Consider the following 23,878-nt stretch of genomic DNA (forward strand, 5'->3'; position numbering starts at 1 on the left):
CTGCGCACTCCGCGGAGGGACTTTGCCACAGGAAAGACTTGCCTACCTTGCTCACGCGTGTATGCTTTCCCAGCAGGCCGTGGGGTGGGAGCTACAAGTTTTTGCTATTCACCTGTTTGTGTCTTAAGCGCTCGCTCATTATTATTTGTTTTTCCTGACTCCTCTTCTCTGTGGGATGGGCGCGCTCTTGGATTCTTATTCACAGAGATGTCAAGGAGTACCGTTCCAAAGAGTGCGATTATTCAGATGGTGCATTCGATAAAATTATGTTTGCAAATTACAAACAGTGTTAAATTATATTTGTTTTTCTTTGGTGACTCAAAACATACAGAAAGGAGGGGCGTAGAAGACTCAAATGAATGTGCTTCATTAACCTAGCAGGTACCACTTATGTAAATTATAGGGGCTGAAAGTAATCCTCTGCTCAGTGGTTAAAAGTGTATGCAGGGATGGGTAATCAGAAAGATGTGCTCAGATTGCTTCCTACTTACTTTTAAGCTTGCCTCTCAAAGCAGTGATGAGAATCTGAGTGAAAGAAGCGTCAGATTAGGTGTCTAACAGATAATTTGTCATTTTAAAGATCAGTTATAAACTTTTTTATTTGGGGAATACTAGGTTGATAACTAATTAGTTATGCTACTTTATTTAACATCATATTAGATATCCTGGAAGTTCCTCAGTTTTTATGTGACCTGCTTTGAGCTGAATAGATATCTGTGGGCTATAAGAATTGCAGAATAAAGCATGAAATTGCATTTAAATGAGTGTAACATAGGCCTAGATTCACTAAACTCACCGATCTGGATCGTTGTTGGGCAATTCTTGGCCGAGATTTGCTGAGCGTCTGATTCGCTACAGATTCTCCATGCAAATGATCTGATTTGACGCACGCCCTACAGCAAATCCCTGTAGAGCAATTGAGACACATACGCAGATTATCCTTGTTGTTGTAGATGCGATTTGCGCATGCACTTGCTCTTCGCACAGGCAAGGTCAAAAAGTGATAAATCACCAGAACCGGATAGTGTACATCTCAGAACATAAGCAGTGCCTCCGCTGGGTCAGACCTGAGGGCCATCGTGCCCAACAGTCCGCTCACGTGGCGACCCAACAGGTCCAGGACCTGTGCAGTAATCCTCTATTTATACCCCTCTATCCCCTTTTCCAACAGAAAATTGTCCAATCTTTTCTTGAACCCCAATACCGGACGCTGTCCTATCACGCCTTCTGGAAACACATTCCAGGTGTCCACCACACGTTGGGTGAAGAAAAACTTCCTAGCATTTGTTTTGAATCTGTCCCTTTTCAGGGTACTAAAAGAACTCAAACATGAAATTGTTGACCTGCTGTTAGTGATCTGTAACCTAGATTTTATGGTTACCGGGCTATAAACTTTTGCTGCCAGAGGTACCCATGTGGGATCCCTACAAGGGTCAAGATAAGAAAATTGGGTCATTAGGGCATAGACAGGGGGTGGGTAAGCAGAGTGGGCAGACTTGATGGGCTGTAGCCCTTTTCTGCCGTCATCTTCTATGTTTCTATGAGGTCTTGAGCCCCCTGGTGAATATGTTTAATCACTGCATTGGGGAGAAAACTTTACCATTGCAACCCCTACAGGCACAAATAGTGGTTTTCCACAAGCCAGGTAGAGACGCAACTAAAGTGGAGTCTTATAGACCTATCTCCCTCCTGCTGCGATGCCAAATTACTGACAAAATTGGCCAACTGCTTAGCGAAAAATTACCTGATTTGATAGCCAGCCCTCAAGTTAGTTTTATTTGGGGTTGAACGGTGGTAAAAAATATCTGTCTGCAATGTTCTCCCTAATTTAGGTGAGTGCCTGGCTGTCTTCCTCAAATGATGTGCTTCCCCCTCAGCATCCTCCGGATTCCCTCCTAGTCAGTGGCTCACCTTTAAAACGCTTCCCCCTCAACTTCTTCCCACCGGTCATGCCGCACCCGCTCCACCACCAACACGCCTATTCCCTGCTGCCCATGACCCGCAACTCGTGCATCACCTTCCCGCAGTACCAACGCAGCCTGATCCTGGATGAGTGGGAGCTGCGTGGCTTCGCTACCATTACCAGCAGAGCAAGGCGGCAGCGCTCAAGTGCCAGCTCTGCGAGATCCCCAAGGAGGCGACATTGATGTGCAAGCTATGTGATGTCTTCTACTGCGAGCCCTGCCGCCTGCCTCGCAGGCCTCTGGCTAAGCACTGTCTGGTACCTCCCGCTCAGGGCCGGGTGAGCCGCAGGCTAAGCCCCCGCAAGATCACCACCTGCATGGACCACAAGCTGGAGAACCACAGCATGTACTGCGTGCAGTACAAGATGCCCATCTGCTACCAGTGCCTGGAGTTGGGCAAACACTCCAGGGGCCATGTGGAAGCTGCACAATGTGAGTGCATGTAATTAATGCCGGAGGGGAAAGAGGTGTGCAGCAGCAACCAACACAGTCCATGCATTGGCACTCCGCACAGACGGACTACCTCGAGGGATGGCAGGGTGGGCAAGCTGCAAGCATATAGAGGCTAAATAAATAGCTTAGCCCGCTCTAAAAGGATGATTGGGCTCTATGTTCATTTAGTTGATTTTGCGGGCACGGTGGGGGCGGAGAGCAGTGTTACACACTACAAGCTTCCCTGAATACTGATCAGCTTGCGGAGGAGGGGGGTGCTCTCGCTGCTTTTCTTTTCTCAGATTGCATTGCCAAAATCCAGGCTTCCTTTTCTGCAGTGCAAAGGGTTTTCTGCAGAAAAGGGAATTATCAGAGGAGTTGTGAATGTGCTAGGAAGTTTGGTTACTGAGGGGAAAGTCAATACCTAAAATGTAAACAAACTTAAACTAATCTGACCTTTCAGAAGGAAGCAGGGTAACAGGAGGGGCCTAGTTACTAAATATTTTATCCCATTTGGTGCCTAAGATGGGAATGGAAAACTGAGTACTTAGTAAATAGGGCTCTCATTTTAGATTTTTATTTTTCTGGCCTTTTACTTCCAAATCTTTGCTGAAAGCCAGTTATATTCAGGTGCACTGTTAGTCTCAGTGCAAGTGGACTTAGCAATCAAGTTGTAATTAGGTCTGTATACATTCTAGTTGGATAGAAATCTAAATTACTCAAAATTGATGTTTGAAAGGTTTAAATTTAGGGAACTCAGGTTGCTAATTGAACAGGATTAGTTTTACTTTAACACAATTTTAGTGTTCAAACAAAAATAACTTTCCTATCCAGGTACCAGTGATCTGGATTGGCCACTGTGAGAACAGGCTACTGGGCTTGATGGACCATTGGTCTGACCCAGTAAGGCTATTCTTATGTTCTTAACGTGCTCCGGAGGCCAACAGCAGCCTGCTACCCTGTTTCCCCAAAAATAAGACCTATGCTGAAAATAAGCCCTAGCATGATTTTTAAAGATGCTTCTAATATAAGCCCTTCCCCAAAAATAAGCCCTAGTTAAGATCGACCCCCAAGGCCCCTCCCCCCCGACACTCCCTGACTCCATCACTGACACTAGTGCTGCCTGATTTGCTGAAAAAAATCAGACTCGTCAATTCAGCAACCCCTACCCCTGCTGCCTTAGGGCTTATTTTCGGGGAAACACAGTAGGTTCGCTCTGCAGGCTACCGTAATTAGCTTTAAAGATTGGTCCTTGATAAACGGCGGTCACAGCGTGTAAGATGACCTCTCTCACTGGGTATGGGAAGCAGTAGAGGTAAGGCCTTGCTCGTTGCGAGGGCCCCGGCAAGATGGGGATTGCCATAGAGATGCTGGATCTGGACACTGGGGGGGGAGAGAGAGACAAAAGGACCTTGAGGAGAGGCGGGAAAGCAGACTTGAACCAAAATGGAGGGGGTAGACAGGGCAGATGCTGGACTAGAGGGGGTAGAGAGTAGAGAGTTGCGCGGGGACAGAAATCCCACCCGTCCCCACCCGTCCCCGCCAAAGTCCCACCCGTCCCCGTGAGGACTCCCACCCGTCCCCGCGAGGAATCCCTCCGTCCCCACCCGTCCCCGTGAGGAATCCCCTCCGTCCCCGCCCGTCCCCGCGAGGAATCCCCTACGTCCCCGCCTGTCCCTATAAACTACAGAAATAGTTATTTCATTTAATTATGCTACTGAATTAAAGGCTCTGGTAGAAACCCATTTAAAAATAAGCAAAAAGACTTTATTAATTTGGAAATATTAATTGGGAAGAATACATACTTTGTAAACGGGTTTCTACCAGAGCCTCTAATGTTTATAAATTTTTATCAACATAACTAATATACTACTTTATCCTTAAGCAAAAAAAAAAAAAAAAAGAATTTTTTTCCTACCTTTATTGCCTGGTTTCTGCTTTCTTCATGTTCTCATTCAATTCCTTCCATCCACTGCCTCTCTTCTCTCTGTGTCTTCCATTTGCTCTGTTACTGTGCCTCTCCCTTTCTCCCCCCTCCCAAATTGGTCTGGCACCCATCTTTTTCCCTCCGCTCCCCCCATAGTCTGGCACCTCTGTCTTCTTTCCTGCCAGCGTCTTCTTCCCATTCCCTCTTCCCCATTTCCTTTCAGTGTCCTTCTCCCCCACCATCTTCCCCATGTCCTGTCAGGCAGCATCCTTCTCCCCCCTCTGCCTTCCCCTTGTCCTTTCAGCGTCCTTCTCCCCCCTCTGTCTTCCCCATGTCCTTTCAGCGTCCTTCTCCCCCCTCTGTCTTCCCCATGTCCTTTCAGCGGCCTTCTCCACCCCTGTTTTCCCCATGTCCTTTCAGTGGCATTCTCCACCCCTTTGTCTTCCCCAGTGCTTTCAGGGTCCTTCCCCCCCCTTTCTCCCGTTTACCCCATGTCCTTTCAGCGTTCTTTTCCACCCCTTTGTCTTCCCCAGTGCTTTCAGCGGCCTTCTCCCCCCTTAAGCGTCTTTTCTTCTCCACTCCACCTTTCCTCCCTCCCTGCCTCCACCTTTGTGGCGCTTTTGCACCCGACCGACAACAGAACAGGCCCGGTCGGACAAATCTCCCTGTCCTGTAGCCGCGAATCTAAATTACCTTCTTACAGCAGCTGGAGTAGTGAAGCTGCTTTAAGAGGTAATTTAGATTCGCGGCTACAGGGCAGGGAGATTTGTCGGTCGGCCGGCCTGTTGTCGGTCGATCGGGGGACCTGACCGGCTGTGCACATTCTCCGGGGCGGACCACCCCCTCCCCCCTCTTTCGTACGCCATTGCCTTCTCTCTACCTGCCCTGCCGCACACAGCCGACCGGAAGTCTTCCTGATGTCAGCGCTGACGTCGGAGGAAGGGAGGGCTTTGCTTAAGCCCTCCCTCCGACGTCAGCGCTGACATCGGGAAGATTTCCGTTCGGCTGTGTGCTGCGACAGGGCAGGTAAGGAGAAGGAGACTACCCTCGCGGCTCGAGTGCACTGCGATCCAACCCCGCAGGAACCCCGCGACCCTCGGAGGCGTCCCCACAGGATCCCCGCGACCCTAGGGGGCGTCCCCACGGGATCCCCGTGACCCAAAGGCGGAACCCACGGGATTCCCGTCATCCCCGTGCAGCTCTCTAGTAGAGAGGGGGAAACACCCTGATCTGAAGAGAGAGAGATGCCAGGCCTTGGAGAGGGGGAAGAGAGAGAGAGAGAGACAGAAAGACCTGGGTCAAAGGTGAGAGGACTCAAAATGTTTGAAGGAAGATAGAGAGAGGGAGAAACCTGAAACAAAGGGGAGGCAGAAGAGAGGAAGGAAGATGTTGGACTTAGGGGTGTATAGAGGGAAGAGAGAGAGACTGCAGAGAGGTGGAAAGATTCTGGACTATGGAGGGAGAAAGGAAGAGAGATAGAGGTAGACCTGGAAGAAAGGAGAACAAATGCTAGACATGTGGGGGAGGGTGTTGTAAGCACAAGAAAGACAGAGAGAGATAGGCCTGGACTAATGGGGAAAGATAGGAGGCAGATGCTGGACTATGGGAGGTGCAGACAGAGGGGGAGAGACCCTGAGGAAGATCAGAGATGCAAGATCATAATAGAGGAGAGAGAGAGAGGGAGACATGTTGCCAATAGGGGTGGAGGAGAGAGGAAGAAAATTTGGACTCATGGAGGGACAGAGAGAGATGTTGGTTGGGGAAGGGAATGAGGTCTGGAGGAGAGGAAGCATGCAGGAAGCAGAAAGAAAAAAAATGTTGGATGCAGTCAGAAAGAAGTCCTACCAGAAACTAATTAAATCACCAGACAACAAAGGTAGGAAAAATGATTTTATTTTCAATTTAGCGGTCGAAATGTGTCAGTTTTGAGAATTTATAATCTGTTATTTATTTTTCTATAGTTGTTACTTAGGTGACATTGCATATTTGGCATCTGCCTGGACCTCTTTGAAAAATAAAACAAATATAAATGATAAGTAACATTTTCTCTGCATACAGTGTCTGTCCTTTGGTTTTGTTTTGTTTTTATTTTGTAGTTACCATTATGAATTAATAAGATTATATTGTGTGTACATGAAAAATGAAGAAATTGCGTTACAAGTACTATTATAATGGGGGTGGGGTCAGGGACGGAGCTTGGGCTGGGGTACTTGGTTGTTATTTGATAGACTTAGGGCAGGGATCTCAAAGTCCCTCCTTGAGGGCTGCAATCCAGTCGGGTTTTCAGGATTTCCCCAATGAATATGCATGAGATCTATGTGCATGAACTGCTTTCATAGAAACATAGAAATTGACGGCAGAAAAGGGCCACAGCCCATCGAGTCTGCCCATACCAATGACCCACTCCCTGACTTCTACTCCCCTATAGATCCCACGTGAATATCCCATTTTCTCTTAAAATCTGACACGCTGCTGGCCTCAATCACCTGCTGAGGCAGCTCGTTCCAATGATCGACCACCCTTTCGGTGAAGAAGTACTTCCTAGCATCACCTTGAAATTTCCCTCCCCTGATTTTCAGCGAGTGTCCTCTGGTTACCGAGGGCCCTGTAAGTCTGAAGATATCATCTTTCACCTCTATACGCCCTGTGATATACTTAAAGGTCTCAATCATGTCCCCCCCTCTCTCTTCGCTCCTCCAGTGAGTACATCCGCAATTTTTTTAGCCTTTCTTCATACGTGAGATCCCTGAGCCCCAAGACCATCCTGGTAGCCATACGCTGAACTGACTCAACTCTCAACACATCTTTCCGGTAGTGTGGTCTCCAGAATTGAACACAATACTCGAGATGGGGTCTCACCATGGATCTGTACAGTGGCATTATGACTTCAGGTTTTCTGCTGACAAAACCCCTACGGATGCAGCCCAACATTTGTGTTGCCCTGGACGAAGCTTTCTCCACCTGATTGGCAGCCTTCATATCATCGCTAATAATCACTCCTAAATCACGTTCCACCGTGGTCCTGGACAAGGTTTCACCATTTAGTGAGTAAGTTCTGTGTGGATTTTTTTTGCCTAGGTGCATTACTTTACATTTTTTAGCATTGAAGCCTAGCTGCCAAGTTGATGACCACTGTTCCAGTTTCCGTAGGTCTTGCATCATAAAGTCAGGAACACTGTTTTTGCCTACTATGTTGCATAGTTTGGCGGCGTCGGCAAACAGTGATACTTTTCCTCTAAGCCCTTGGGTCAAATCTCCTATGAATAAATTGAATAGAATCGGCCCTAAGACGGGAGCCCTGAGGTACTCCACTCGTTACTGCTGACGTTTTGGAGGGGGTACCGTTTACCATCACCCTTTGAAGCCTACCATCTAGCCAATCCTTTACCCATGTAGTGAATGTATCCCCTAATCCCATCCCTGCGGTGTGGGACGCTATCAAAAGCTTTGCTGAAGTCCAAATATATCACATCCAGGGACTCCCCGGCATCCAGATGACTAGTCACCCAGTCAAAGAAGTCAATCAAATTAGATTGGCAGGACCTTCCCCTGGTAAATCCGTGTTGGTGTGGATCTCGTAATTTTTCTTCATCTAGAATTTCGTCGAGTTTCTGTTTGATCAGTGTTTCCATGAGTTTGCACACTATGGATGTAAGACTCACCGATCTGTAATTTTCTGCCTCTGTTCTGCAGCCCTTTTTGTGGAGTGGAATTACGTTAGCTGTTTTCCAGTCTAGGGGTACTTTTCCCGTGCGCATGGAAAGATTGAAGAGCACGAATAGTGGTTCAGCCAGAACTTTACTCAGCTTTCTGAGTACCCTGGGGTGTAGATTGTCAGGTCCCATGGCTTTGTCTACTTTGAGTCTTGAAAGTTCGTGGTAGACGCTACTGGGCGTAAACTCGTAATCATGAAACAGGTCATTTTGGCTGTCTCTTATCTTATCTTATCTTATCTTGCGGACCAGCTCCCGGTGCTTCACAGGTGAATACTGTGCAGAAGTATTCGTTTAGCAGTTCTGCCTTGGTATAATCAGATTCTGCGTAGTTTCCGTCTGATTGCCTAAGGCGTACTATCCCATCTTTGTTTCTCTTCCTGTCGCTAATGTACCTGAAGAAGGATTTGTCCCCTTTTTTAATATTCCGTGCTAGATCTTCCTCTGTTCTAAGTTTGGCTTCCCTGACTGCCTTTTTGACAGCCTTAGATCTGGCCAGATAGTCTTCTTTTGCCTCTCTTTTCTCAAGATGTTTGTAGGTGATAAATGCTTCTTTTTTCTTTTTAATGAGGTCCGAAATTTCCTTGCTGAACCATTGTGGTTTTTTGTTTTCTCCGGCATTTGCTGACTGTATTTATGTAGCGGCTAGATGCTTCGTTCAGGATGGATTTTAGATTTGACCACATAGTTTCCGGATTGTCAGTTACTGCATGGTTTTGCAGCTCCTGATGGACAAAGTCTCTCATGTGGTCGAAATCTGCGCCCCTAAAGTTGAGGACCCTCGTTGCTGTGTTTGATTTAGAGAAGCCTTTCCTGAGGTTGAGCCATACCATGTTGTGGTCACTGGAAGCCAGCGTGTCTCCCACTGATACTTCCGAGACACTGTCTCCATTTGTGAGTACCAGGTCCAGTATTGCCTTTTCCCTGGTGGGCTCTAATACCATTTGTTTGAGTTGTGTACCCTTAATGGAGGTTAATATTCTTCTGCTGCCACTCGTAGTCGCGGAGAGGGTGTTCCAGTCTGCATCTGGCATGTTGAAGTCCCCTAACAGTACTGTGTCACCACGCAGAGTGATGTTCTCTATGTCCTCAATCAATTCCTTGTCTTTGTCTTCCTGTTGTCTCGGAGGCCTGTATACCACACCGAGGTAAAGGCATTTTTCTTTCCTTCTGGCCAGGTTTACCCAAAGTGATTCCCCTGTGTATCTAACCTCAGTGATCCTGGTAGTTTTGATATTATCCTTAGTGTATAGTGCTACCCCCCCCCTCCTAATTTGCCCTCTCTGTCCCGACGAAGTAGATTGTAGCCTGGTATAACCATATCCCACCCATGCGAGTCCGTGAACCAGGTCTCGGATATCGCTACTATGTCAAGGTCAGCATTCCTTATCTCTGTTTCTAGTTCTAGGATTTTGTTGCCCAAGCTGTGTGCATTAACATACATTGCTCTCCAAATTTGTGATGAGATGCCTATCCCCATTAGTGTGACTCCTGTTTTTTTGTGTATACTATGGGCACTTACCTTAGGCTCAAAAGTGTGGGTTTTACTTGCTTCCCCAGGGTGGATCCTTGCTGCCCTTGTATGTATGTATGAACCCTCCCCCAACTTACCTAGTTTAAAGCCTTCCGAAGTAGGCGTGCTAGTCGATGTCCAAAAACTTTCTTGCCTCTCTTTGTTAGGTGTAGTCCGTCTTGTCCCTGTAGTCCTTGTAGCGCCTCTCCGTGGTCTAGGAATCCAAAGTTCATTCTAAACACCATTCGCGAAGCCACTCGTTGGTCCGATGGATACGCTCTTCCCTTTCTCTGCCTTTGTCTCTTACCGGGAGAATTGATGAGAAGACCACCTGTGCTCCTGTCTGCTTCAGCTTTCTTCCCAGGGCCTCGAAGTCTTCAGGGATGCTGTCTGATGTGCTTCTGGCAGTATCGTTGGTACCTACATGAATGAGAAACATAGGGAAATGGTCAGTAGGTTTCAGAAGTTTGTCTATACTGGTGGTGATGTCCCGGATCCTGGCTCCAGGGAGACAGCAGACCTCCCTCGACTGCAAATCTGGTCTGCAAATTGGTCCTTCGGTGCCTCTTAGCATGGAGTCTCCGATGACCACCACTCTATGCTCCTTCCGAGGGGGGGGGGGTCGAGCAGCGAGAACTGTAGCCGATGTTCTTTGTTCGGAATCCTCCTGAGCCCCCTCTGTTTCATCCTCGACGGTTCCTTCTTGAAGGACGTGAAATCTGTTCTTCAGGGAAAGTTGTGGGGTTGGTGTAGAACTGCCCTGTTTGAGAGAAAAAGAAGAAGACAGTGAGAATGGGGGGGGGGTTTCTTTGCTTGCCAGTAGAAGAGGTTACCAGCTGCCAGGGACCGGCATCTCCAATCATTTCCTGTATTCCGATCGTTGAATTTAGAGCTGTAGGTTTGGGAGTGCCAAGGATGGTCTTGTTGAGGCTTCGTTCTGTGATATGAGACAGTTCCTGGATGGCATCATCAATGAAGGCCTCATCCTCCCTGATGCACCTCAGGCGTTTCACCTCCTCCCTGAGACTCCGCAGTTCCTGCATAATGTCCTCGTCCGCTTCTACCTGTCTCATCTCCTCTGTCTGCGTAGAGACCGAGGCATACTGTGGGAGGGGGGTGGCCTCGGTCAGCACTGAGACATCTGTTCCCCGCTCAGTGGCACTCTCTGCCTTCTGTATAGAGTCCTTGGCCATCCCCCGGGTCTCTCCAGATGCTGGAGTGTTGAACTTGATAGTAGTCTTGGCGTTCCTAGTTCTCCCTGCCATTTCAAAAAAGAGGAAGAAAGAAAAAAATAAAATAAAAAGGAATGTGAGCCAAGGAAAGAGTGTGTTTGCCTGAGTGCTTGTTTGCGTGCGATAAAGGAGAGTATCTGTTTTCGTGTGTGGGAAGAGAGGGGTGTTTCTAGCTCAAGTGGAAGGGCTCTTTTTAGGGAAGAGAGGATGAATGTGGAAGGGCTCTGTTTAGAGGCCCTTTGCAAAGGCCCTTCGCAAAGGCGCTCTCTCTAAGGCGAGCGCCTTTGCCGCTCGCTTTCGCCGCGCGCCGAACGGCTGCGCGCCATTGGCCCGCCTCCTTTTATGGAGGGGCCCGGCGCCTACTGCTGACTCTCTCCCCGCTTTCTCAGCCCTTCGCCTGGCTCTTTGTGCAGTGGCGGACCGTCGGCTCGCCTCCTTTTATGGAGAGGCCCGGCGCCTACTGCTGATGCGTTGGGGGGGCGGAGCTACTCTCGCCGCTTCCCCGATGCTAAAAAAGAAAAGAAAAAAACAAATCCCAGGCTTTTGCCACTCACCTCGCCTGCTGAGACTCTCTCCCCGCTTTCTCAGCCCTTCGCCTGGCTCTTTGTGCAGTGGCGGACCGTCAGCTCGCCTCCTTTTATGGAGGTGCCCAGCGCCTACTGCTGATGCGTTGGGGGGGCGGAGCTACTCTTGCCACTTCCCCGATGCTAAAAAAGAAAAAACAAATCCCATGCTTTTGCCGCTCGCCTCGCCTGCTGAGACTCTCTCCCCGCTTTCTCAGCCCTTCGCCTGGCTCTTTGTGCAGTGGCGGACCGTCGGCTCGCCTCCTTTTATGGAGGGGCCCGGCGCCTACTGCTGATGCGTTGGGGGTGGCGGAGCTACTCTCGCAGTTTCCCCGATGCTAAAAAAGAAAAGAAAAAACAAATCCCAGGCTTTTGCCGCTCGCCTCGCCTGCTAAGACTCTCTCCCCGCTTTCTCAGCCCTTCGCCTGGCTCTTTGTGCAGTGGCGGACTGTCGGCTCGCCTCCTTTTATGGAGGGGCCCGGCGCCTACTGCTGATGCGTTGGGGGGGCGGAGCTACTCTCGCCGCTTCCCCGATGCTAAAAAAGAAAAGAAAAAAACAAATCCCAGGCTTTTGCCGCTCGCCTTGCCTGCTGAGACTCTCTCCCCGCTTTCTCAACCCTTCGCCTGGCTCTTTGTGCAGTGGCGGACCGTCGGCTCGCCTCCTTTTATGGAGGGGCCCGGCGCCTACTGCTGATGCGTTGGGGGGGGCGGAGCTACTCTCGTGGATGATCTCTTAGTGCACCTTACTCGGCTTTGATTGTCTTTACCTACTTTCTTGGAAAGTTTTGCAGAATATGGAGATTTTTCGGGCATTCGTTTAAATATGGATAAGTCAGAGGCCCTGGCCACAAATGCTGAGTTGTGTCGCCGATGGGGCCCAGATTTTCCTCCGCACTGGGTGGATGGCCATTTCAAATATCTTGAGATTCACCTGCCCTTGAATCTAAGCTCCTTATATCAAGTTAATATACCCGGTCTCCTTCAGATTACCAAACAACAATTGACTAAATGGCAGAATTTGCCGTTATCCCTGGGGGGACAATATGGTGTTGTTTCCCAAATGGCTCTATACTTTTCAACTCCTTCCCTTATGGTTAACTAATAAAGATTGGTGTACTTTACGAAGGGAACTGGTTAAATTTTGTTGAGCAGGGAAAAAGACGAAATTCAATTTGCTAGTTTGTTGGGCCTGGGAAGCAGGGGTGGTATGGGGATCCCAGATCTAAGACTGTATAATTCCATAATGTCCGAAAGGCGATGCTAACTCTGGCACATATGCAGGTTCAGAACATACCAATGTTGTTACTTAGTTTAGATGCCGCACAAGCCTTCGATCAAGTAGACTGGACATATTTATTTAAGGTGCTTGATTACATTGGATTGCATGGTTGGTATGCTCGGGCAATACAGACTTTATACATGAATCCGAGGGCACGTCTCCTGGTTAATGATGTAATCACTGACTCATTCCTTATTGAGAGAGGCACTAGGCAGGGCTGTCCCATGTCCCCTTTGTTATTTTTACTTTATTTGGAATCTTTCCTTCGCCCTGCAACAGTCTTGGGTGGGGGAGTTTCCTTTTCCGTGGGCTACGACCTCTATCAAATATCTGGGCGTATGGATCCCTAGAGACCTTAAGACCCTCTATAAGTGTAACATCTCTCCTTTACTGCTTGATACGTTACAACGACTTCACAATTGGTTCATATTTCCCCTTTCAGTGGCGGGAAGGGTAGCCCTATATAATATGGTGCTTTTTCCCAAATGGTTGTACCAATTCCAGGTACTTCCTTTATTGTTATCCCATACCCATAATGTCCAGCTTACCAAGGGATTGCAATGTTTTATATGGGGGGGGACATCGCCCTCGCATGACACTTCCTCGAATGTGCATCCCTAGGGAAAGGGGAGGTATGCTTTGGCCTGCCAGATGCGACACATTAATGATTGGTTTAGAGGACTTCCCACTTTTCCGCAACTTCAATAGAACTGTCATTATTGGCTCCCTACCATATTAATTATGTGTTACATGTTACCGACCCATCGCTCCGCCTGGTGGTAGCAAATTATCCTATTTTTGCTCCGGCTCGGCAGACGTGGCGGTGGATTTGTAAAAGTGCTAACCTGTCTTCTGTGGTTTCTCTATATTTACCTATTCAGGGCAATGGTGCATTTTTGCCGGGATTGCAAAATGCTTCATTTCAACGATGGGCTGTGCAGGAACTCCGATATTTATTTCAGTTATATTCGGAGGATAGAATCTTGGTTTCTTTTCCAACTTTATGTCGTACATTTGACTTACCAGCTACAGACATATTTGCTTATTGCCAGATACGAGTTTATGTGCAGTCTAACACCTTAAGAAGGACAGTCGTGAAGCACTTTCTGAGCTTTTTAGTCTATCAACTCAACAGAGGATCCCTCTCAAATTTCATTTACTGGACATTTTGGCGTTCGCTTGCGCGGAAGACCTACAGTGCTCTTTGACAGCTCAACAGATACGACAGGTGCTAAAAACCATCAAGAGAGTGTCTGCCAATGTGACTCACTGGGAACTACAATTGAAGGTGGTGCTGCGGCTTTACATTTCCCCTGAAAGGGCAGCTCGGATGGACATCACTTTTACTCATCATTGCCCCAAGTGCGCACAGGCTCATGCTTTCTTGGGACATATGCTTTGGACTTGTCCTTTGATTCTCCAGTTCTGGCGTGATCTGGGCAACTATATTACATCCCTCTGGGGCAGACGTTGGTCTCCTCTGCCCAGAGCTTTATTTGGCTATTATACTATTGCTGCACCGAAATTGAAAGGAATGACAGCTTTTGTAGCGCGGACTGTGCTTCTGGGGAAAAAAGCCATATTGACAAACTGGGTATCACAGGATCCACCGACTTACAGTCAGTGGAGAGTTATGATGATAGTGCAAGCCTCTTTGGAGCGGAGGCAGGCTGGTGACCTTGACCGGGGCCCAGGTCGCCGCTTCTGTCAGATTTGGGAACATTTTTAGATGGACCTTACACCTCAGGCCTGTGGACGAATACTGAATTTGTGAGGGGGTTTCATGCCACTTAACAAACTGTTGGTTATTGCTACTACTGTTGGTGGGAGGGGGGAGTGTGTGGGTGGAGGGATGGTGGGGGTTTGAATAGTGCACATGTAAGAGTCTCTGGATTACACTGCTATGATCTTTTACTTGCACCTTTTCTTGAAAACTTTAATAAAAATATTTAAACATAAGACTGTATAATTGGGTGTGTTCCTTTCAACATCTATGATGCTGATACTTTTACCCCCCTGCCTTACGAATGGGCGTTGTTTCATCCCCACCACCTCCTGTATCTACTCCATACACCTCGCCCTCAGTTACCGGTTCAGACCCGTCATAGTTCCATCTTGAGTTATATGTGCTAGCTTGGGATCGTTTGATGAAGGCTCTACACTTTAATTCAGTGGTAACAGAACTCCTGCCTATTTAAGGTAATGGGGATTTTGAGCCTGGTATGACATCCGCAGTTTTTCACAGTTGGGGTGCCCAAAGGGTTCAATTTATTGCACAATTGTTCGATGCAAGGGGTGCTCTCCAGTCGTTCCAAACTTTTTCTAATGCATTGGCTGTGGAGCCTGGAGATCGCTTTGGGCTCATTCAATTGACTCATTATGTGGCTACTTTGAGACAATCGGATCTTTGTGTTGGATGAACACTTTTTTTTGAGCGAGTTGAGGGTGACATGTCCATTTCTTTGTTACATAAATTGCTTGGGGAACTCTTGCCACCGTGCCTTTATGCAGACTTAGCCCACAAGTGGAGTGTGTAATTGGCAGTGCTGCTTCAGGCGCTTGATATTAGTCAAGCTCTCCATTGGTTACCTCATGTTATCTCTGGTTCTTTTTACTTACCGACTTATCCACAGGGCCTATTTTACCCAGGTGCAGGCTTTTCATGCTCGATTGGTTTCCTCCCCTACCTATGTCAAATGTAAGCAGGCCCCCAATACATTTTCTCATGCCTTTTGGCACTGTCCTACAATTCAGTCTTTCTGGACTGGTATTTTTGCCTACTTGGGTACTTTATGGGACACTTCGGTATTGGATACCCCTAGAGGTGCCCTATTTGGTAAAGCGGCCTCCTGTGAGATTTTTGGGAGGGGGTGTCATCTGCTGTATGGTGGGCCATAAGTGCATTATGCAGTCTTGGGTGCATGATGCTCCTCCAAATTATTGGCATTGGAAGAATCGGCTCCATCACCTACTGCTACTTGAGATTTGGGAAGTCCGTAAACCTTCTAAGCACCAACAACTTTTTTTGCAGACTTGGGAGCCTTATCTTCACTCTATTCCACATAGGGTGAGGAGTTTGATTCTGAATGATTTGTCTTAAGATCCTGCTCTCTCCTTTCGTCTTTGGGTCATCGAGGTACTGATGTACTAGCATACCCAGCGAGCGCTGATGGGCAGCCACCACTACCACCATGACTTTGATGAAGGATCTGGGAGCCAACGCCAGCCCAAAGGGCAGTGCCGTGAACTGGAAGTGTCTCCTGAGTACATGAAATCCCAGGAACCCACCAGGCTTGATGTGTCAGCGAAGTGTGATACAGCTTTTGGTTCTTCCTTTCTGGTGGTGGGCTCATGCCCTCCCCCCCCCCCCCCGAGAGTTGGGACTGCTTTGATATGTCCCTAGTGTTCAGCCTCCAGAGGGATTGTACAAGAATTAAAGATTAGGTTTCTTACCTCTGCTAATCTTCTTTCTTGTAAATCTCCTCTGGAGGCTGAACACACGCCTGTCTATTTTGTCCGATTCACAGGTCACCTTTTCAGTAACTGGTAAGCTGGATTTCTGTCTTTGATCAGCCTCACTAAGAATCACAAGAGTGTCTTTTTATGTAAGGTTAAGGGGTTGGAGGGGTCCCTAAGTGGTGCCCCTTCTGATCTTTAGGCTGTGTCTCCTTTAGTGAAAAGTTACTCAATTTTGCAGTTTATAAATGTTCAAATTTATTGTTCGGCAAATTTTGGCCTTATTGGCATTCATTGATTTATGTATTTACTAGTACTGTATTTAAGCTTGTTACATTAACGGGTGCTAGAATAGATGTGTCTGTCTTTATTTCTGTCTCTCTGCTTGGCCACTATCTGTCTGTCTGTCTTTTTTTGTCTCTCTCTCTCTCCTTGGTCGCTGCCTGTCTGTCTTTCTTTATTTCTGTCTCTCTCCTTGGCCATCTGTCTGTCTTTCTTTTTTTTTTTGTCTCTCTCTCTCCTTGGACACTATCTGTCTGCTGTCTCTCTCCTTGGCCACTGTTTGTCTGTTTCTCGTGCCCCTTCTCCCACCTACCTGTCTTTCTGTGTTTGTGTCTTTATTTCTGTCTGTCTGTCTATCTCTGTGCCTCCTGCCTGTCTTTTTATCATGGCCCTTCTCCCACATACCTTTTTTTTTGTTTAGAGTGCAAAGGGCAACCGGCGCACAGAAACTGCCGCTGGTTCAGTTGTAGGAAGTGTAGTAGGAAAGCACTGAAAACCGCCACTCGCGCACGCGCCATTACTACCATGTCTCTGCCATGGAGCGGATCACGGAGACAGAGATCACGGAGATAGGAGTGCACATGCGCGCCTAGGGTTTTATTATTGATTTATCACTAGTGTTTTAGCCTGTTACATTTGTTATAGTAATAGGTGCTAGAATAGCCTCACCTATACTCTGACCCTGCCTCCCACTGATCCTAGTCCCACCACCTCACCTTTCACCATTTCCTTAGTCCTCTGTACCCTTTTGGCCCTCATCGATCCTCCACTGTATTTATCACCCTATCAGTCCCAGCTCCATTCCTATCTAGCCTTCCTTCCATTGCCTCCAAGGCCATTCTTCCAGTCCCTATATTCCACCCCCACCCAGCTTCTCTTCCTTTTTTGCCCTTTCTCTTGTACCCCACCCCAGGACCAATTTCTCTGTCATCTCTCCCCTGCCCTTTCCCATGGTACTGCAGCTGTCCCCCTCCCCCATTCTAACATATGCGACTTTAACCCTCTTCACCCAACCGCACCCCAAAACCAGAGCCTGCACCAATTTAAACCCCACCACCCAATGGTATCATCAGACTACTCTCTCCAGCTCCTGACTCCCCCACCTACCTCCTCCCTGGCCACTGCACTGAATCTTTGGGCAGGCTTGCAGCAGCTTGCCCCAAAAGCTGCAAAAAAAACCTTGAATAAGAACATAAGAACTGCCATCTCCGGATCAGACCCATGGCCCATCGAGTCCGGCGATCCGCACACGCGGAGGCCCAGTCAGGTGTACACCTGATGTAGTTTTAGTCACCCATATCCCCCTATGCCTCTCGTAAGGAGATGTGCATCTAATTTGCCTTTGAATCCCAGCACAGTGGATTCCTTAATAACCTCCTTTGGGAGAGCATTCCAGGCGTCTACCATTCGCTGCGTAAAGCAGAACTTCCTGACATTTGTCCTGGACTTGTCCCCCCTTAGCTTCAAACCATGTCCTCTTGTCCGTGTCGCGTTGGACAATGTAAATAATTTATTTTCCTGCTCTATTTTATCGATGCCTTTCAGCATTTTGAACGTCTTGATCATGTCCCCTCGCAGCCTCCTCTTCTCAAGGGAGAACAGTCCCAGTTTCTTGAGTCGTTCCTCATATTCCAAGTTCTCCATACCTCTTATTAACTTTGTTGCTCGTCTCTGCACCCTCTCCAGCAGTTTAGGTTGGGAGACCAATGATGGACACAGTATTCCAAGTGTGGTCTGACCATTGCTCTATAAAGTGGCATTATGATTTTCTCCGATCTACTCGTGATTCCTTTCTTTATCATGCCTAACATTCTGTTTGCTTTCTTTGCCGCTGCCGCGCATTGTGCCGACGGCTTCAGGGTCCTATCTATCAGTACACCCAGGTCCTTTTCTTGTTCGCTCTTACCCAGAGTTGCGCCTGACATTCTATACTCGTGTTCCTTATTCTTACTACCTAAATGCATTACTTTGCATTTCTCCACGTTGAACTTCATCTGCCATTGCTCTGCCCATTTCTCTAACTGATACAAGTCGCTCTGGAGTTCCTCGCTATCCTCCTGTGATCTGATTGCCCGGCATAGCTTTGTGTCGTCTGCAAACTTAATGATCTCACTGGATATTCCGTCTTCCAGGTCATTGATATAAATATTAAATAGGATCGGCCCAAGCACTGAGCCCTGGGGCACACCACTAGTCACTTTCTCCCAGTCTGAGAACTTCCCATTTATGCCCACTCTCTGCTTTCTGTTTTCCAGCCATTTGCCTATCCAATAGTCTTAAATACAGTAGACTCTCAGTTATCCAGCATCCATGGGGATTGGTAGATACTGAATAACTAGTTTTTGGCTGCTTGAGTTACTATAAGAATATTTTTGTCTCCCTTCCCACCTCAATCTCTTCCTCTCCCTATCACCCCACCCTCATTTGTAGGTCCAGTATCTGTTCCTCCCTTCCCACCCTCATTTCTGGTCTAGGTCACTTTATCTCCCCCACTTCTCAACCCTTCCCCTCCACACTTATGGGTCTAACATCCATCCATCTCCCCTCCCTAGCCCTTCAACCTGACGAACCCTCCACATACACACACCTGGTCCACCGTCCCCGCAGGTCTGCCCTCCATCCCTCCGCCTGGGTTTGGCCTCCTAGACCCCCATTACTTACCCGAAGCAGCAGCAGCATCCTGATCTACCAACCCCTCCTCCCTCCCTCTGTGCCCCAAAGCAGCAGCGGTCCTGATCTGCCAACCTTTTTCCCTCACTCCAGCCCCAAAGCAGTAGCAGGGGCAGCAGTCCTGACCAGCCAACCCCCCATTCCTTACCCAATGGCAGCGCTGTAAACAGGCTGTTCACGGCCAGCCCGGACAGGACCTTTCCTCTACCGCATCCGAAGTGATAAGGCAGAGGAAAGGCCCTGCCAGATTTTACCGTGAGCAGTTTTACAGCTCTGCCACTGCTGCTTTGGGTAAGGAATGGGGGTTGGCAGGTCAGGACTGCTGCCACTAAGCTGAGATGCTTCCCTGCTCGGCAGTGTACTGCGCATGCAGAGGCACGCTAAGGGTTTTATTATTATGGATGAGCAGAATTATTATGGATGAGGAGTCCCCGCACCCTCTCTCTCTTTTCTTGTGTTTCCTGTTTGTGCTAGATCTACCTGGCTTTGCTACCAACTGAGAATCATGGGAAGTATCCAGGGAGGTATCCTCAGAGGGAGGACACAAAATCTGATTGTGAGCCCTGCAGCCAAGACTGGAAAGGATGCAAGACCCTAGTGTTCAGCCTCCAGAGGAGATTTACAAGAAGGAAGATTAGCAGAGGTAAGAAACCTAATCTTTCATTCTAGATATGCGTTTGGAGTGGTCCAAACATTTGGGAAAATTTGGGAGGAAAGGGGACTAATAAATGGCAAGGGGAAAAAGAAGTCTGATACATGAAGAGCTGATCAGAAAAGTGTTGGAGAATCTTCTCTTGTCTGAGGAGATTGCAGGGGTCCATATTAGTGGACACCAGAAAAATATACCTCAAAGGTAGTGGGACACAGATTAGCTGATGAGACAGCAAAGGAGGTCACTTTGAAGTCAGAAGTGGTGACCTTATATGCTCTGGTACTTAGGGTACTGGAATGCACAGAAGTTCCTGTATTCACGGAGTAAGAAGTACAGGAAATGACTAATTTGGGAGCACTCAAAATTGAAAAGGCGATATGGATATTGCCTGATGGAAGGCAAATGTTAAATAGACAGCTCATGCAAGAGGGGCTATCAGTCTTGCACCAAGGGAATCATTGGTGTGTTCAGGCACTTTGTGACTCGGTTCTCAGAGAATATGGATGCCTAGGAATTTGCACAGTGGCAAAGTAAGTTTTTGACCACTGTGTAATTTGCTAAAAGGTTTAAAAAAAAAAGGCGGCAGCCGGGACTGCGTCCATTTCAAAGCATCCAGGTAGATTTTACTGAACTGCCCCAGAGGGTAGGTTCAAATATATTCTAGTACTGGTAGACTATTTAACTGGGTGGGTGGAAGCCTACCCTATGAGTACAGCCAAAGCAGCAGGTGTGGCTAAAATTGTGTTGGCACAAATTATCACACAATATGGGATAGTGGGGAACATAGGTTGAGGTCAGGGACCTCATTTCATTTCCAGGGTACTCCAAGGTATAATGACAGGATTAGGAGTACCCTGGGAGTTTCATACTCTCTGGTATCCACCCTCATGAGGATGGGTGGAACGGAGGAAACAAATGATATAGAGGTAATTAACCAAATTGCCTTGAGCAAAAGGGGTCTCATTGTTTAGAACAGGGGACCAGTTCCTTAAAAGGCATATACTGGCATTGTCTTTGCCTCTGTCTCTCCTCAGGGATGAAGGGATTTCTGACTCAACCACCGTCGTTAGAGATGACGGATTCCAGACAGAAACCAAGTTACAGCCTGAGTGGTAAGGACCATTCCAAATATTACTCACTACAGAGACTGCTGTGAGAACAAGAGAAAAAGGATGGGCTCATCATACCAGAGTCAAGGGATTTGTTGAAGTGGTGTATGCAACAGTCTGGAGAGAATCCTCTACACCTCACCATTAGGAGACCTGTGGATTCATCAATGTGACTTATCTCAGCAAAAATATCCTTTTATATTGGACTTTGTTTTATGCTGCTCTGAATTTCTTTGAATTTTTGCTTTTGACATTTGTTGGACATTGTTTCTTTGCTAATAGAGTTAGTCTCACACATATGGGATTTGGGGAAATGTGGGACAAAGAAACTACAACTGCTTAAATATTAATGTTTGTGTTGTTGGGGTTAGGGGGAAATATCTATATTTTTCTGGTTTAACATTAAGAGGTTATGTGTGAAAACTAAGGGAACATGTCAGGCTTAGTGCAGAACAAGATGAAATTGATTCTGTGGTTTTCCATTCTGGGAAGGGAACTGAGCAAGTATTGCAGCCTCATTATGGAAGTACAGAGGGACACACATACTGAACTCTCTGAATAGGTGCAATTTACTAAAATGGTTAAAGAGAGTAATAATCCACAGGTAATACAGTTTGATGCACGCTCCCTAATAGACTGTGGAGGTGTATCAAGACAAAAAAAAAGGTACAATCTAGAAGAAAAATGTGTCTAGACACTTCATGTCCAATTGCAGACAGGTATGGTAGACCACCGAAGCAGCAAGGTGGACAGCTCAAACACATTCTAGGATAAAATATATCATTTCCATTGTAAAGGGATATCTGAATTCTAAATGTGAAACTAAACAGTGTAACACAATTTATATGACCATTAAGCAAACTTCATGGCAAGAACAAATTGGAACAAGGTATAATGACACTTTATTTTGGATGGGGATTTTGGTTACAGGGAGAAATCCTATAACATGTTTCAGAATTAGGGTATAAAAGAGTAAGGTAGTCAGACACACTGAGGAACAATTTTTGAAACATAAGCATACACCTTTCTAGCCTCCTAAGGCTCCAAAGGTAGTTCAGGTCCTAGAAGTAAAAGATTTGAAACAGACCATAGATATAGAGAGGCTCAAACTACTGTGAAATGTTTGCACAAGAGCGATTGCTATGCTTGTGTCACTGGGCGTCCAGTGGCCCAAGTAGTACCTTTCCCTTTGGGGTGGGAAAAGAAGAACCACAGAATGCAGTAGATGATGACACTGTATCAAGACACTAATGCTTGGGGAAAGAAAGAATGCCAGGCACTTTCCCGGATGTTACCTGCATTGCATCTAAATGATAGAAAGGTGCCACCTGTGTTCTCCATGGTAAGTGGGAACCACACCGCTTGCCTCTCACGGCAGGGGGAAGAGTTCACTCAGAACCTAGGTGAACTAAAAACTTGCATTAATACATTTTATGTTACAAGAAAAGAAGAACTACTCTGCTCTTATGGTGCCAAGAGCTGACTTGTGGTGGTATTGTGGAGGGAAGATCCTGAGACCGATACTTCCCCTAAAATGGAAGGATACGTGTTCATTTGTACAGTTGGCTATACCATTCACACTAACATTTGAGAAAAATCAGAGTGAAACACACAAAAACAAAATACACTGAGCATTTTATTTGATGATAGCATATACATAGATGCTATAGGGGTTCTCAGATTAGTTTAAAGGAAGAACTCAAATAGTAACAAGATTTGAGTCACTCTTTTGGTGGGTTACACAAAGGATGCAGTAAAAGGTATATCCAAACAATTTGCTGCCACTAGCTGAATGGTTTGTGAAAATAGAATGATTTTAGACATAATGTTAGCTGAAAAAGGGGAATTAGTTTCATTCTCAGTAACACAGCACCTGATAAAACAATTACTAGGGTTTTGTAAGGGGGGTGGTAATACATGCACTTTATTAATTGTGGGAATTGGGGTACTAATATCTCTAGGGTGTTGTATAATTCTATGTGTAAGAGGTATGACACAAAAGCTAAAAGAAACTGCAATTAACAAATGGCACTGAAAATACAGCAGTCAGTAAGTAATCTGCTTCTATTTAGAGGAGAAAAAGAACACAAAAATTTGGTAAAAGTGATATTATGTGGGAGAATTAACAAACTACCTGAAATTGGGAATCAAGTAGAGGTAATGTTATCAGAACTGAAAGCAGTTCATTACAATAAATGCAAAATTAACATAAGTATAAAATAAAAAGAGGGAATTATGAGAAGTGGAAATACTAATATTTTCTAATGGTACTAATTGTTGCAGAATAACACAAAGAGAGTGAACACTTAAAGGGTATAATATATGCATATAATCAGGTGGTTAAATAACTATAGAGGAACTATAAAGATTACTAATATATATAATTCTAATAAGGCAAGGGGGTTATATAATCAGTACCCTAAAGAGGTAACATTCTAGAAAATATATTAATAAAGTAGTAATGAAAAACTAAATGGTAAAATTCCAGAAGGAGTTTGTCTAACATTGTGTGCATATAACAGTGAGAAGTATTGCTGACTCAAAAGATGGGAGGGGGCATTCCTGGGACTCTGAATACAATGCCTATAGACAAGTGAATATTGTATCGAGGAGTCAGCAGAATTAACCATAAGGACTATTGTTTAAAAAGATGGTCTAAGCATGTCATGTGAGAGGAGGGAACAGTAATATGGGCAGCCATAAATATGGTTAGGGTCTGAAGAAAGGAATGGGAGAAAGTAATTAGGGGTAGGGAGACAGGAAGGAGTTGAGAGTTTGTGAATTGTACTGCTGTATCCCATGAGCAGATAGGCAAGAGGGGCTAACTAAAGATTGTACATACTATATATTTGATGAATGTACTATGCCAGGTGTGTCCATCTTGCCAATTTCTGGGCAGAGGGCACCCTTTTTGGGCCCAAAAAGTAAATAAATTTTAATTACATTACTTAAAGTCTCTCAGTCTTACTCATCTTGTCAGCAGTGTTTTTCACACACAAATTTTCAGAAGAAATAGAATGAAAGAACAAGTTGCAGAAAGTGTATACAGGGTACAGAAAGAAGTGGAAAAAGTAAAGGAATTTGAG

The 23,878-nt window shown here is 46.4% G+C and overlaps 1 long non-coding RNA gene across 1 annotated transcript; it reads left to right on the plus strand.

The window, feature by feature from the left end:
• Nucleotide 1: 1 nt before the first annotated feature.
• Nucleotides 2–23,739, plus strand: LOC117361649. The gene is made up of 2 exons (XR_004539709.1): nt 2–381; nt 20,718–23,739. It is a non-coding gene; the product is annotated as an uncharacterized LOC117361649 (long non-coding RNA).
• Nucleotides 23,740–23,878: the final 139 nt, after the last annotated feature.

The sequence above is a fragment of the Geotrypetes seraphini genome, chromosome 1 (assembly GCF_902459505.1).
Source record: "Geotrypetes seraphini chromosome 1, aGeoSer1.1, whole genome shotgun sequence".
Lineage (NCBI taxonomy): Eukaryota > Metazoa > Chordata > Amphibia > Gymnophiona > Dermophiidae > Geotrypetes > Geotrypetes seraphini.